The sequence below is a fragment of the Lynx canadensis genome, chromosome B3 (assembly GCF_007474595.2).
Source record: "Lynx canadensis isolate LIC74 chromosome B3, mLynCan4.pri.v2, whole genome shotgun sequence".
NCBI classification, from domain to species: domain Eukaryota; kingdom Metazoa; phylum Chordata; class Mammalia; order Carnivora; family Felidae; genus Lynx; species Lynx canadensis.
The window spans coordinates 23,657,561-23,670,721 of NC_044308.2; the positions used below are offsets into that span (position 1 = coordinate 23,657,561).

The 13,161-nt window shown below is 56.6% G+C and overlaps 7 non-coding genes across 7 annotated transcripts; all 7 read left to right on the forward strand.

Annotated features, from left to right (window-relative positions):
• Positions 1 to 1,452: 1,452 nt before the first annotated feature.
• Positions 1,453 to 1,533, forward strand: LOC115517404. Its single transcript, XR_003969854.1, has one exon. It is a non-coding gene; the product is annotated as a small nucleolar RNA SNORD115 (small nucleolar RNA).
• A 1,730-nt stretch (positions 1,534 to 3,263) lies between these two features.
• LOC115517419 lies at positions 3,264 to 3,344 on the forward strand. Its single transcript, XR_003969869.1, has one exon. It is a non-coding gene; the product is annotated as a small nucleolar RNA SNORD115 (small nucleolar RNA).
• A 1,750-nt stretch (positions 3,345 to 5,094) lies between these two features.
• Positions 5,095 to 5,175, forward strand: LOC115517405. The gene has a single exon (XR_003969855.1). It is a non-coding gene; the product is annotated as a small nucleolar RNA SNORD115 (small nucleolar RNA).
• A 1,733-nt stretch (positions 5,176 to 6,908) lies between these two features.
• LOC115517394 lies at positions 6,909 to 6,989 on the forward strand. The gene has a single exon (XR_003969845.1). It is a non-coding gene; the product is annotated as a small nucleolar RNA SNORD115 (small nucleolar RNA).
• A 1,726-nt stretch (positions 6,990 to 8,715) lies between these two features.
• On the forward strand, positions 8,716 to 8,795 carry LOC115517414. The gene has a single exon (XR_003969864.1). It is a non-coding gene; the product is annotated as a small nucleolar RNA SNORD115 (small nucleolar RNA).
• A 1,623-nt stretch (positions 8,796 to 10,418) lies between these two features.
• Positions 10,419 to 10,499, forward strand: LOC115517399. The gene has a single exon (XR_003969849.1). It is a non-coding gene; the product is annotated as a small nucleolar RNA SNORD115 (small nucleolar RNA).
• Positions 10,500 to 12,197: 1,698 nt separating this feature from the next.
• On the forward strand, positions 12,198 to 12,278 carry LOC115517408. The gene has a single exon (XR_003969858.1). It is a non-coding gene; the product is annotated as a small nucleolar RNA SNORD115 (small nucleolar RNA).
• Positions 12,279 to 13,161: the final 883 nt, after the last annotated feature.

The window sequence follows — 13,161 nt, forward strand, 5'->3', positions numbered from 1 at the left end:
CTCGCCATTGAGCCCACCATGGGAGGAGAGTGGATGCCTGTGTGAGTACCTGGAGACCCAGTGACCTTGGGCCGATTGGCAAGGATGCCCTCTGGGCAACACCACCCATGTTGTGGGACCTGGGCTACGTCACTACAGCAGAAGGCTGACGTGTCCCTGAAAGTCTGCCTTGTGCAGTAGGCTGCCTAGAAAAAACTAGTCACCCAGACACCTAAAAGGGATGCCATGTTCCCCAGCGGGATCCTCTTCTTGAGGGACCATGGACCACATTTCCCAGTGTGGGAGGGTGCTCTGGTTGATGTCAGAATCACTAATGCATTAGTAGGCACGCGAGGTGTTGTGGTGGGCATTGCAGATGGCCAATGTGACCTCCTGCATGGAAGCGGTACACCCAAATTTCATGCAATGGGCTTTGGAGGAAGGGGATGGGTCTGGGGCTACCTGTCTGGACACTAAACAGCATTGGCATAACAGGTAGATTGTATCTGAAAAATGCGGCTAAGGGTCCCAGACCCCGAGTGGCATGCAGGCTCCTGTCTCTGGGATCTTCAACATTGGCACCGTCTGGTGTTTGCGTGTCCTTATGGGGTCTGTGGGTCGTTCCACAGCTGAATGGGGCTTTGCCTGATAATGGCCCTTTGGTTCGTGCTACTAGCCAGGGCACGTTTTGTTATTTGATTTGTGACCCCGACTCCCAGTGACTTTGAAGTCGATGGGGAACCAGGCTGGCCCCTCACCCTTCCCTCACCATAATCTCAAAGACAGGAAGGGTTGAGGTGTCCCCCCGAGAGCCATGGAGCAGCGCTGATGGAGACAGCTTTGGATGCTGGTGGGATACCCATCAGGGTCCTGATCCCCCAAGGGATTCTTTCTGCGTGGTAGCATCCTTGGGCCCTTCTGGCACCCCATGCCCGCCCATTCCTGGCAAAATGCAGGACCGGTCCCTGCCAGCCAAGGCCCGGGATTCTGCCTGCAACCGACCAGCCAAGGTCTGTCCCAATCCCACTGCGGGAGGACCTGTGTGTGTGGCCTGATGCCTGCTGTAGCAGCCTCCATGCTCAGATTCCTGTGGGGCCTGAATTCCCTTGTTTCCAGTTGAGTCACAGAGGCTGAGGGACTTGTGGACATGCTGCAGCCTTCCTTCCTGCTAGGCCAGGATTTTTGCTGGCATCATGAATGCAGTCCCAGTTCCACACATTCTGAGATCCCACCTAATGCCACAAGGTAAGGTCGGATGGGGAAGAGGTTTGTCATTGCTGAGCTACCTCTTTCTGTGCAGATCAGCACCCTGACCGAGATTGCACCTGGTGCACCAAGGGGAGTTTGGCTCAGCATCAGGAACAGGCCCCGAGCCAGGGACCATCATGGCCACCCTGCACATCACAAACCCTCTCTGGTAAGAATGTTGAGCTTGTGAATAGAAGGCAGAGATGGGTGGAGACTGCCTTGGTTGGGTCAATGATGAGAACTTATATGGTCTCGAAGACAGATGATGACTTAAAAATTATGCTCAACAGGATTACCCTGAGTCCCAGTGGAGGGCACAGCACTGAGGCGGCATCCTGGGGACCCTTGTGGCCCTGGCATAGCGCTGGCACCTGGGGCACATAGCAACCCACCCCTCGAGGCTCCCCAGTGGGGCTCTCCCGTGTCTCTGGGCCTCCGTGCGCCTAACACATGCTCCCGCCCTGGGGCGTTGTGTGCCCATTACTAGTGCTTCCTGGGACTCATCCCTGGGAACCCAACTAAGCTCCCTCGGTGTCCTGGTGTCTTTCAGTGGGACGTCGTCTTGGTGACCAGGGTCTCCCCATTGAGCCCGCCATGGGAGGAGAGTGGATGCTTGTGTGAGAACCCAGAGACCCAGTGCCCTTGGGCCGGTTGGCGAGGCTGCACTTAGGTCAACGCCAGCCATCTTGTGGTACTGGGGCTTCGTCCTCAACCCAGAGGACTGGTGTATCCCTGAATGTGTGCACTGTACACTAAGCTGTCTGGAAAAAAAAGGTCAACCACGATACCTGCAAGAGATGCCACGGTCCTCTGCATGATCCTCTTACTTGACGGTACATGGGCCACGTTTCCCAGTGTGGGAGGGCACTCTGGGTGATGTCAGAATCACTGATGCCTTAGTAGGCACGCAATGTGCTGTGGTGGGCATTGCAGACGGCCAATGTGACCGCCTTCATGGAAGCAGTGTGTCCAAATTTCATGCAATGGGCTTTGGAGGCAAGGGCTGGACCCAGGGTTACCTGGAAGGGCACTAGACAGCTTTGGCATAACGGGTAGATGGTATCTGAAAAATGCTGGCAGTGTGGCCCAGACCTGAGTGCCATCCAGTCTCCTGCCCCTGGGTTCTTCACCATTGGCACGGTCTGGTGGTCTCGTGTCCTTATGGGCCTCAGGGGTCGTCCCGCAGCTGGATGGGGCTTTGCCTGACAATGGCCCTTTGGTCGGTGCCACCAGTCAGAGCACGCTGTGGTTCTTGATTTTGACCCCGAGTCCCAGTGAGTTTGAAGGCACTGAAGAACTGTGCTGGCCCCTCACCCTTCCCTCACCGTAATCTCAATGACAGGAAAGGATGAGGTGTCCCCATGGGAGCCATGGAGCAGCGCTGATGGAGACAGAGTTGGATACTGATGGGATGTCCACCAGGGTCTGATCCCCAAAGAGATCTTGGCATTCCGTCTACGTGGTAGAGTTCGTGTGACCTTCCAGCGCCCCATGCCCACCCATTCCTGGCAAAACACAGGGCCATTCCCTGCCAGTCAATGACTGGGATGCTGTCTGCCATCGACCCACCAAGGTCTGTCCCAATCACACTGTGGCAGGACCTGTGCATGTGGCCTGGTGCCTGCTGTGGAGGCCTCCATGCTCATATTCCTGTTGGGCCCGAATTCCCTTGTTTCCAATGGATCCACAGAGGCTAAGGGCCTTGTGGACATGCTGCTGCCTTCCTTCCTGCCAGGCCAGGATTGCAGGATTATGTCATGAATGCAGTCTCAGCCCCACCCATTCTGAGATCCTTCCCATTGCCACAGGTGAGGTCTGATGGGGAAGGCATGTGTCATTGCTGAACTGCCTGTTTCTGTGCAGATCCCCCGCCCCAACCAAGATCCCACCTGGCACCAGGAGGGGAGTTTGGCCCATCTTCTGGAACAGACCCTGAGTCAGGAGCCCTCAGGCCACACTGTGAATCACAAACCCTCCCTGGTAAGCATGTTGAGCTGATGGGTAGAAGGCAGAGGCGGTAGGGGACTGCCTTGGTTGAGTAAATGATGAGAACTCATATGGTCTCGAAGACAGATGATGACCTAAAAATTATGTTCAATAGGATTATGCTGTGGCGCAATGGAGGCCACCTAACTGAGGTGGGATCCTGGGGACCCCTGTGGCCCTGGCATACTGCTGGCACATGGGGCTCAACTCGACCAATCCCTCAAGTCTCCCCAGTGGCGCTCTCCCCAGTCTCTGACCCTCCGTGCACTGAAGACATGCTCCTGCCCTGGGACATTGTGTGTCCATTACTAGTGCTTCCCAGAATTCATCCCTGGGAACCCAACTAAGATCCCTAGGTTTTGGGTGTCGTTCAGTGGGACGTCGTCTTGGTGACCAGGGACTTGCCACTGTGCCCACCATGGGAGGAGAGTGGATGCCTGTGTGAGTACCTGGAGACCCAGTGCCCTTGGGCCTGTTGGTGAGGATGCCCTCAGGGCAACTCCAGCCATCCTGACTCATCATTGCCCCAGAGGGCTGACGTCTCCCTGAACATCTGCCTTTTCCAGTAGACTGTCTGGAAAATACAGGTCACCCATGACACCAGCAAGGGAAGCCATGGTCCCCCACAGGATCCTCTTGATTGATGGCCCATGGGCCTGTTTTCCCAGTGTGGGAGGGCAGACTGGTTGATGTCAGAATCACTGATGCCTTAGTAGGCATGCGAGGTGCCGAGCTGGGCATTGCAGACGGCCACTGTGACTTCCTATGTGGAAGCGGTGTGACCAAATTTCACTCAATTGGCTATGGAGGAAGCGGCCAGGCCCGGAGCTCCCTGGCTGGACACAAGACAGCTTTGGTATAATGGGGAGACAGTGTCTGAAAAATTCTGGCAGTGTGGCCCAGACCTCAAGTGGCATGTGGGCTCCTGCCTCTGGATTGTTCACCACTGGCATCGTCTGGTGGTCATGAGTCATTATGGGGCCCGCGGGTCGTCCCGCAGCTGGATGGGGCTTTTCCTGACAATAGCCCTTTGGTCAGTGCCACGAACCAGGCAACCTGGTGTTCTTCACTTGTGATCCCGAGTCCCAGTGACTTAGAAGGGGCTGGGGAACTGTGCTGGACCCTCACCCTTCCCTCACCATAATTTCAAAGATGGGAAGTGATGAGGGGTCCCCACAGGAACCATGGAGCAGTGCTGATGGAGACAGTGTTGGGTGCTGGAGGGATGCCCATCAGCGCCCTGATGCCCCAAGGGGTCTTGGTGTTGCATGTGCATGGTAGCATTCGTGGGCCCTTCCTGGACCCCATGCCCACCCATTCATGGCAAAACGCAGGGCCAGTCCCTGCCAGCCAAGGCCTGGGATGGTGCCTGCTACCGACCAGTTAAGGTATGTCCCAATCACACTGCAAGAGGACCTGTGCATGTCCTGGTGCCTGTGTAGGCCTGGTGTGTAGGCCTGGTGCCTGCTGGGGGAGCCTCCATGCTCAGAATCATTTGGGGCTGAAATTCCCTTGTTTCCAGTGGAACCACAGAGGGTGAGGGCCTAGTGGACACACTGCAGCCTTCCTTCCTGCCAGGCCAGCATTGCAGGATTCCAACATGAATGCAGTCCCAGCCCCCCACATTCTGAGATCCCTCCCATTGCCACAAGGTGAGGTCTGATGGGGAGGGTGTGTGTCAATCCTGAGCTGCCTCTCTCTGCGCAGATCCTGCGCCCCAACCGAGATCCCACCTGGCACCTGGAGGGGAGTTTGGCCCATCTTCGGGAACAGGCCCTGAGCCAGGGGCCTCCATGGCCACCCTGTGCATCACAAACCCTCTCTGTTAAGCAGATTGACCTGGCAGGTAGAAGGCAGAGGCGAGTGGGGACTGCCTTGCTTGGGTCAATGATGAGAACTCATATGGTCTCAAAGACAGATGATGACCTAAAAATTATGCTCAACATGATTATGCTGAGGCCCACTGGAGGGCACCGAACTGAGGCGGGATGCTGGGGACCCCTGTGGCCATGGCGTAGTGCTGGCACCTGGGCTAGAGGCGACTGATCCCTCGAGGCTCCCCAGTGGGGTTCTCCCTGGTCTCTGGGCCTCCACATGCCTAAGACGTGCTACTGCCCTGGGGAGTTGTGTGCCCATTACTAGGGCTTCCCGGGACTCATTCCTGGGAACCCAACTAAGATCCCTCAGTGTCCTGGTGTCTTTCAGTGGGACGTCGTCTTTGTGACCAGGGTCTCGCCATTGAGCCCACCATGGGAGGAGAGTGGATGCCTGTGTGAGCACCCGGAGATCCAGTGACCTTGGGCCAATTGGCGAGGGAGCCCTCAGGGCAACGCCAGCCATCTTCTGGGACTGGGGCTTCGTCCTCACCCGGAGTGCTGGAATGTCTCTGAACATCTCCCCTGTGCACTAGGGTGTCTGGAAAAAAACAGATCACCCGCAACACCTGCAAGGGATGCCACGATCCCCCCCAAGATCCTATTACTTGATGGCCCATGGGCCACTTTTCCCAGTGTGGGAGGGTGCTCTGGTTGATATCAGAATCACTGATACCTAAGTAGGCACATGACGTGCTGCAGTGGGCATTGCAGACGGTCAATGTGACCTCCTGCCTGGGTGCAGTGTGCCCAAATTTCACACAATGGGCTTTGGAAGCAAGGGCCGGGCTCAGGGTTGCATGGATGGACAATAGACAGCTTTGACATAACGGGTAGATGATATTTGAAAAATGCTGGCAGCGTGGCCCAGACCCAAGTGGCATACGGGCTGCTGCCCCTGGGTTCTTCATGATTGGCACCCTCAGGTGTTCGCCTGTCCTTATGGAGCCTGTGGGTGGTCCTGCAGCTCGATGGTGTTTTGTCTGACTATGGCCCTTTGATCGGTGCAACGAGCCAAGGCATGCTGTGGTTCTTGACTTGTGACCCCAAATCCTACTGAGTTTGGAGGCACTGGGGAACCGTGTTGGGCCATCACCCTTCCCTCACCGTAATCTCAAAGATGGGAAGGGATGAGGTGTCCCCACAGGAGCCATGGAACAGTGCTGATGGAGAAAGTGTTGGATGCTGATGGGATGCCCGTCAGGGCCCTGTTCCTCCAAGGGATCTTGGCGTTGCATCTGCGTGGTAAGGTTCATGGGACATTCCAGGGCCCCATGCCCACCCATTCCTGGCAAAATTTAGGGCCGGTCCCTGCCAGCCAAGGCCCAGGATTCTGCCTGCCACCGACCTGCCAAGGTCTGTCCCAATCACGCTGCGGGAAGACCTGTGCATGTGGCCTGGTGCCTAATGTGGCAGTCTCCATGCTCAGACTCTTGTGGGGCTTGAATTCCTTTGTTTCCAGTGGTGCCACAGAGCCTGAGAGCCTTGTGGACATGCTTCAGCCTTCCTTCCCGCCAAGCCAGGATTGCAGGATTTCATCATGAATGCACTCCCAGCCCCGCAGATTCTGAGATCCCTCCCATTGCCACAAGGTGAGGTCTGATGGGAACGGTGTTTGTCATTGCTGAGCTGCCTCTCTCTGCGCAGATCCCACACCCCCACCAAGATCCCACCTGTCGCATGGAGGAGAGTTTGGCCCATCTTCAGGAACACACCCTGAGCCAGGGGCCATCATGGACACCCTGTGCATCACAAACCCTCTCTGGTAAGCATGTTGAGTTGGCGGGTAGAAGGCATAGGAGGGAGGGGACTGCCTTGTTTGGGTCAATGATGAGAACTCATATGGTCTCGAAGACAGATGATGACCTAAAAATTATGCTCAATAGGATTACACTGAGGCCCAGTGGAGGGCACCAAACTGAGGTGGGATCCTGGGAACTCCTGTGGTCCTGGCGAAGCTCTGGCAACTCGGGCTCGAGCCCACCGATCCCTCAAGGCTCCCCAGTGGGGCTCTCCCGTGTCTCTGGGCCTCTGCGCACCTAAGATCTGCTCCTGCCCTGGGGCGTTGTGTGCCCATTACTAGTGCTTCCTGGGACTCATCCCTGGAAACCAACTAAGCTCCCTCGGTGTCCTGGTGTCTTTCAGTGGGACGTCGTCTTGGTGACCAGGGTCTCGCCATTGAGACCACCATGGGAGGAGAGTGGATGCCTGTGTGAGTACCTGGAGATCCAGTGCCCTTGAGCCGATTGACGAGGGAGCCCTCAGTGCAATGCCAGCCATCTTCTGGGACTGGGGCTTCATCCTTGCCCCAGAGGGCTGGCATGTCCCTGAATGTCTGACCTGTGAACTTGGCTGTCTGGAAAAAACAGGTCACCCACAACACATGTAAGGGATGCCACAGTCCTCCGCAGGATCCCTTACTTGACGGCCCACGGGACACTTTTCCCAGTGTGGGAGAGCGCTCCAGTTGATGTCAGAATCACTGATGCCTTAGTAGACACTCGACCTGCTAGAGTGGGCATTGCAGATGGCCAATGTGGCCTCCTGCGTGGAAGTGGTGTGCCCAAATTTCACACAATGGGCTTTGAGGCAGGGGCCGGACTCGGGGGTACCTGGATAGACACTAGAGCTTTGGCATAACTGGTAGACAGTATCTGAAAAATGCTGGCAGCGTGGCCCAGACCCAAGTGGCATGCAGGCTCCTGCACCCAGGTTCTTCACCATTGACACCCTCTGGTGGTGGCATGTCCATATGGGGCCCGTGGGTGGTCCCGTAGCTAGATGGGGTTTTGTCTGACAATGGCCCTTTGGGTGATGCCACAATCAAAGGCACGCTGTGGTTCTTGACTTCTGACCCTGAGTCCTACTGAGTTTGAAGGCACTGGGGAACCGTGCAGGCCCCTCACCCTACCCACACCATGCTCTCAAAGATGGGAAGGGATGAGGTGTCCCCACAGGAGCCATGGAGCAGTGGTGATGGAGACAGTGTTGGATGCTGGTGGGCTGCCCGTCAGGGCCCTGTTCCCCAAAGGGATCTTGGTATTGCGTCTGTGTGGTAGCATTCATGGGCCCTTCTGGGGCCCCATGCCCACACATTCATGGGGAACACATGGCCGGGCCCTGCCAGCCAAGGCCTGGGTTTCTGCCTGCAACCGACCCACCAAGGGTCTGTCCCAATCACGCTGTGGGAAGACCTGTGCGTGTAACCTGGTGCCTGCTGTGGCAGCCTCGATTTCAGATGCCTGTGGGGCTTGAATTCCCTTGTTTCCAGTGGAGCCACAGATATTGAAGGCCTTGTGGACACGCTGCAGCCTTCCTTCTCGCCAGACCAGGATTGCAGGTTTGAGTCATGAATGCAGTCCCAGCCCCGCCCATTCTGAGATCCCTCCCATTGCCACAGGGAGGTCTGATGGGGAAGGCGTTTGTCATTGCTGAGCTGCCTCTCTCTGTGCACATCCCGGGCCCCAACTGAGATCCCACCTGGCACACTGAGAGGAGTTTGGCCTATCTTCAGGAACAGGCCCCTAGCCAGGGGCCCTAATGGCCACCCAGAGCATCACAAACACTCTCTGGTAAGCATGTTGAGCTCACGGGTAGAAGACAGCGGCGGGAGGGGACTGCTTCTGTTGGGTCAATGATGAGAACTCATATGGTCTGGAAGACAGATGATGACCTAAAGATTATGCTCAATAGGATTACCTGAGGCCCATTGGAGGGCACCTCACTGAGGCAGAATCCTGTGGACCCCTGTGGCTCTCGTGTAGTGCTGGTACCTGGGGCTCGAGGCGACCGATCACTCGAGGCTCCCCAGTGGGGTCTCCCCAGTCTCTGAGCCTCTGCACACGTAGGATGTGCTCCCACCCGGGAGTGTTGTGTGCCCATTACTAGTCCTTCCCGGTATTCATCCCTGGGAACCCAACTAAGCTCCCTCGGTGTCCTGATGTTTTTCAGTGGAATGTCATCTTGGTGACCAGGGTCACCATCTTGTGGGACTGGGGCTTCGTCCTCTCCCCAGAGGGTTGGCATGTCCCTGAACATCTCCCCTCTGCACTAGGCTGTCTGGAAAACACAGGACACCCTCGAAACCTGCAAGGGATGCCACGAACCCTGGGAGATCCTATTACTTGAAGGACCATGGGCCACGTTTCCCATCAACTCTGGTTGACGTCACAATCACTGATGCCTTAGCAGGCACGTGACGTGCTGCAGTGGGCATTGCTGACGGCCAATGTGACCTCCTGCCTGGAAGCGGTGCACCTAAATTTCACGCAATGGGCTTTGGAGGCAGGGACCAGACCTGGGATTACCAAAATGGACACTAGACAGCTTTGGTATAATGGGTAGATGGTATCTGAAAAAACCTGGCAGCATGGCCCGGACCCCAAGTGGCATGCCGGCTCCTGCCCCCAGTATCTTCACAATTGACACCGTCTGGTGGTCACGTGTCTTTGTGGGGCCCATGGGTCATTCCGCAGCTCGATGGGGTTTTGTCTGGCATTGGCCCTTTGGTTGGTGCCACATGCCAGGACACGCTGTGCTTCTTGACTTGTGACCCCGAGTCCCAGTGAGTGTGAAGGCACTAGGGAACTGTGCTGGCTCCTCACCCTTCCCTCACCATAATCTCAAAGACGAGTAGGGATGAGGTGCCCCCACAGGAGACATGGAGCAGTGGTGATGGAGACAGTGTTAGATGCTGGTGGGATGCCCATCAGGGCCCTGTTCCCCCAAGGGATCTTGGCATTGCGTCTGCGTGGTAGTGTTTGTGGGCCCTTCTGGGGCCTATGCCTGCCTATTCCTGGCAAAACACAGGGCAGGTCCCTGCCAGCAAAATCCCGGGATTGTGCCTGCCACAGACCCGCCAAGGTCTGTCCCAATCACACTGCAGGAAGACCTGTGCATATGTCCTGGTGCCTGCTGTGGCAGCCTCCATGCTCAGACTTCTGTGGATCTTGAATTCCCTTGTTTTCTGTGGAGCCACAGAGGCTGAGAACCTTGTGGACACACTGCAGCCTTCCTTCCTGCCAGGCCAGGATTGCAGGATTGCGTCATGAATGCACTCCCAGCCCCACGGATTCTGAGATCCCTCCCATTGCCACAAAGTGAGGTCTGATGGGGAAGGTGTTGGTCACTGCTGAGCTGCCTCTCTCTGCACAGATCCCAAGCCCCAACGAAGATCCCACCTGGTGCAAGGAGGGGAGTTTGGCCCATACTCAGGAAGTTGCCCCGAACCAAAGGGCACCCCCATGGCCACCCTACACATCACAAATGCTCTCTGGTAAGCATGTTGACCTGGCGGGTAGAAGGCACAGGTGGGTGGGGACTGCCTTGATTGGGTCAATGATGAGAACTCATATGGTCTCGAAGACAGATGATGATCTAAAAATTATGCTCAATAGGATTACACTGAGGCCCAGTGGAGGGCACCACACTGAGGCGGGATGCTGGGGACTGCTGTGGCCCTGGCAAAGCGCTGGCTCCTGGGGCTCAAGGCCACCGATCCCTCGAGGCTCTCCAGGGGGGCTCTCCCTGGTCTCTGGGGCTCTACGCACCTAAGACGTGCTCCTGCCCTAGGGCGTTGTGTGCCCATTACTAGTGCTTCCTGGGACTTATTTCTGGGAACCCAACTAAGATGCCATGGTGTCCTGGTGTCGTTCAGTGGGACGTTGCATTAGTGACCAGTATCTCACCATTGAGCCCACCATGGGAGGAGAATGGATGCCTGTGATACCCGAGACCAAATGCCCTTGGGCGATTGGCGAGGCATGTTCTAGGACTGGGACTTCAACCTCGTCCCAGAGAGCTGGCGTGTCCCTGAACGTCTGACCTGTGCACTAGGCTGTCTGGAAAAACAGGACACCCGTGACACCTGCAAGGAATGACACAGTCCCCCAAGGGATCTTACTTGACAGCCCATGGGCCACATTTCCCAGTGTGGGAGGGCACTCCGATTGATGTCAGAATCACTGATGCCTTAGTAGGCAAGCAACATGCTGCGGTGGGCATTGCAGATGGCCAATGTGACCACCTGCATGGAAGCAGTGAGCGCAAATTTCACGCAATGTGCTTCAGAGGCAGGGGCTGTGCCCGGGGTTACCTGGATGGACATTTGACAGCTTTGGCATAACGGGTAGACGGTACATGAAAAATGCTGGTAGCGTGGCCCAGACCCAAGTGGCATGCAGGCTCCTGCCTCTGGGTTCTTCACCGTTAGCCCCATCTGGTGGTCGCATGTCCTATGGGCCCCAGGGGTCGTCCCGCAGCTGTATGGGGCTTTGTCTGACAATGGCCCTTTGGTCGGTGCCATGAGGCTGGACACACTGGGGTTCTTGACTTGTGACCCCGAGTCCCAGTGAGTTTGAAGGCACTGGGGAACCGTGCTTGCCCCTCACCCTTCCCTCACCATAACATCAAAGACAGGAAGGGATGAGGTGTCCCCATGGGAGCCATGGAGCAGCGCTGATGGAGACACTGCTGGATGCTGGTGGGATGCCCATCAGGGACCTGTTCCCCTAAGGGATCTGGGCCTTGCATCTGCATGGTAGCGTTCATGGGCCCTTACGTGGCCCCAACCTGCCCATTCCTGGAAAAACGCAGTACCGGTCCCTGCTAGCCAAGGCCTGGGATTTTGTCTGCCAATGACCCGCCAAGGTCTGTCATATCACGCTGCAGGAAGACCTGTGCATGTGGCCTGGTGCCTGCTGTGGCAGCCTCCATGCTCAGAGACCTGCGGGGCTTGAATTCCCTTGTTTCCAGCGGAGCCACAGAGGCTGAGGGCCTTGTGGAAGCAGTGCAGACTTCCTTCCCGCCAGGCCAGGATTTTTCTGGCATCATGAATGCAGTCCCAGCCTCGTGCATTCTGAGATCCCTTCCATTGCCACAAGGTGAGGTCTGATGGGGAAGGCGTTTTGTCATTCCTCAGCTGCCTCTCTCTGCAAAGATCCCGCGCCCCCACTGAGATCCCACCTGGCACACGGAGGGAAGTTTGGCCCATCTTTGGGATCAACCCCAAGCCAGGGGCCCTCATGGCCATGCCACACATCACAACACCTCTCTGGTAAGGATGTTGAGCTAGAGGGTAGAAGGCAGAGGCGGGTGGGGACTGCCTTGGTTGGGTCAATGATGAGAACTCATATGATCCCAAAGACAGATGAAGACCTAAAAATTATGCTCAATAGGATTACACTGAGGTCCAGTGAAGGGCACTGCACTGAGGTGGGATCCTGGTGACCCCTGTGACCTGGCATAGCGCTGGCACCTGGGGATCGAGGCCACCGATCCCTCGAGATTCCCCAGTGAGATTCTCCCTGGCCTCTGTGCCTCTGTGTGCCTAAGACGTGCTCCTGCCCTAGGGCGTTGTGTGCCCATTACTAGTGCTTCCTGGGACTTATTTCTGGGAACCCAACTAAGATGCCATGGTGTCCTGGTGTCGTTCAGTGGGACGTTGCATTAGTGACCAGTATCTCACCATTGAGCCCACCATGGGAGGAGAATGGATGCCTGTGAGTACCCGAAGATTAGGGCCCTTGGGCCTATTGGTGAGGGAGCCCTCAGGGCAACACCAGCCATCTTTTGGACTTAGGCTTCGTCTTCGCCCCAGAGGGCTGCTGTATCCCTGAAGGTCTCTCCTGTGCACTAGGCTGTCTGAAAAACACAGGTCACCTGCAACACCTGCAAGGGAAGCCACAATCCCCTGTGAGATCCTCTTCCTTGTCAGCCCATGGGCCACGTTTCCCAGTTTGGGAGGGCACTCCGGTTGATGTCAGAATCACTGATGCCTTAGTAGGCACGCGACATGCTGCAGTGGGCATTGCAGACGGCCAAGGTGAACACCTGTGTGGAAGCGGTGTGCCCAAATTTCACGCAATGGCCTTTGGAGACGGTGGCCTGGCCCGGGTTACCTGGCTGGACACTAGACAGCTTTGGCATGGCAGGTAGATGGTACCTGAAAAATGTTGGCAGGGTGGCCCAGACTCTGAAGGCATGCGGGCTCCTGTCCCCAGGTTCTTCACAATTGGCACCGTCTGGTGGTCACGTGTCCTTATGGGACCCTTGGGTCGTCCCACAGCTTGATGGG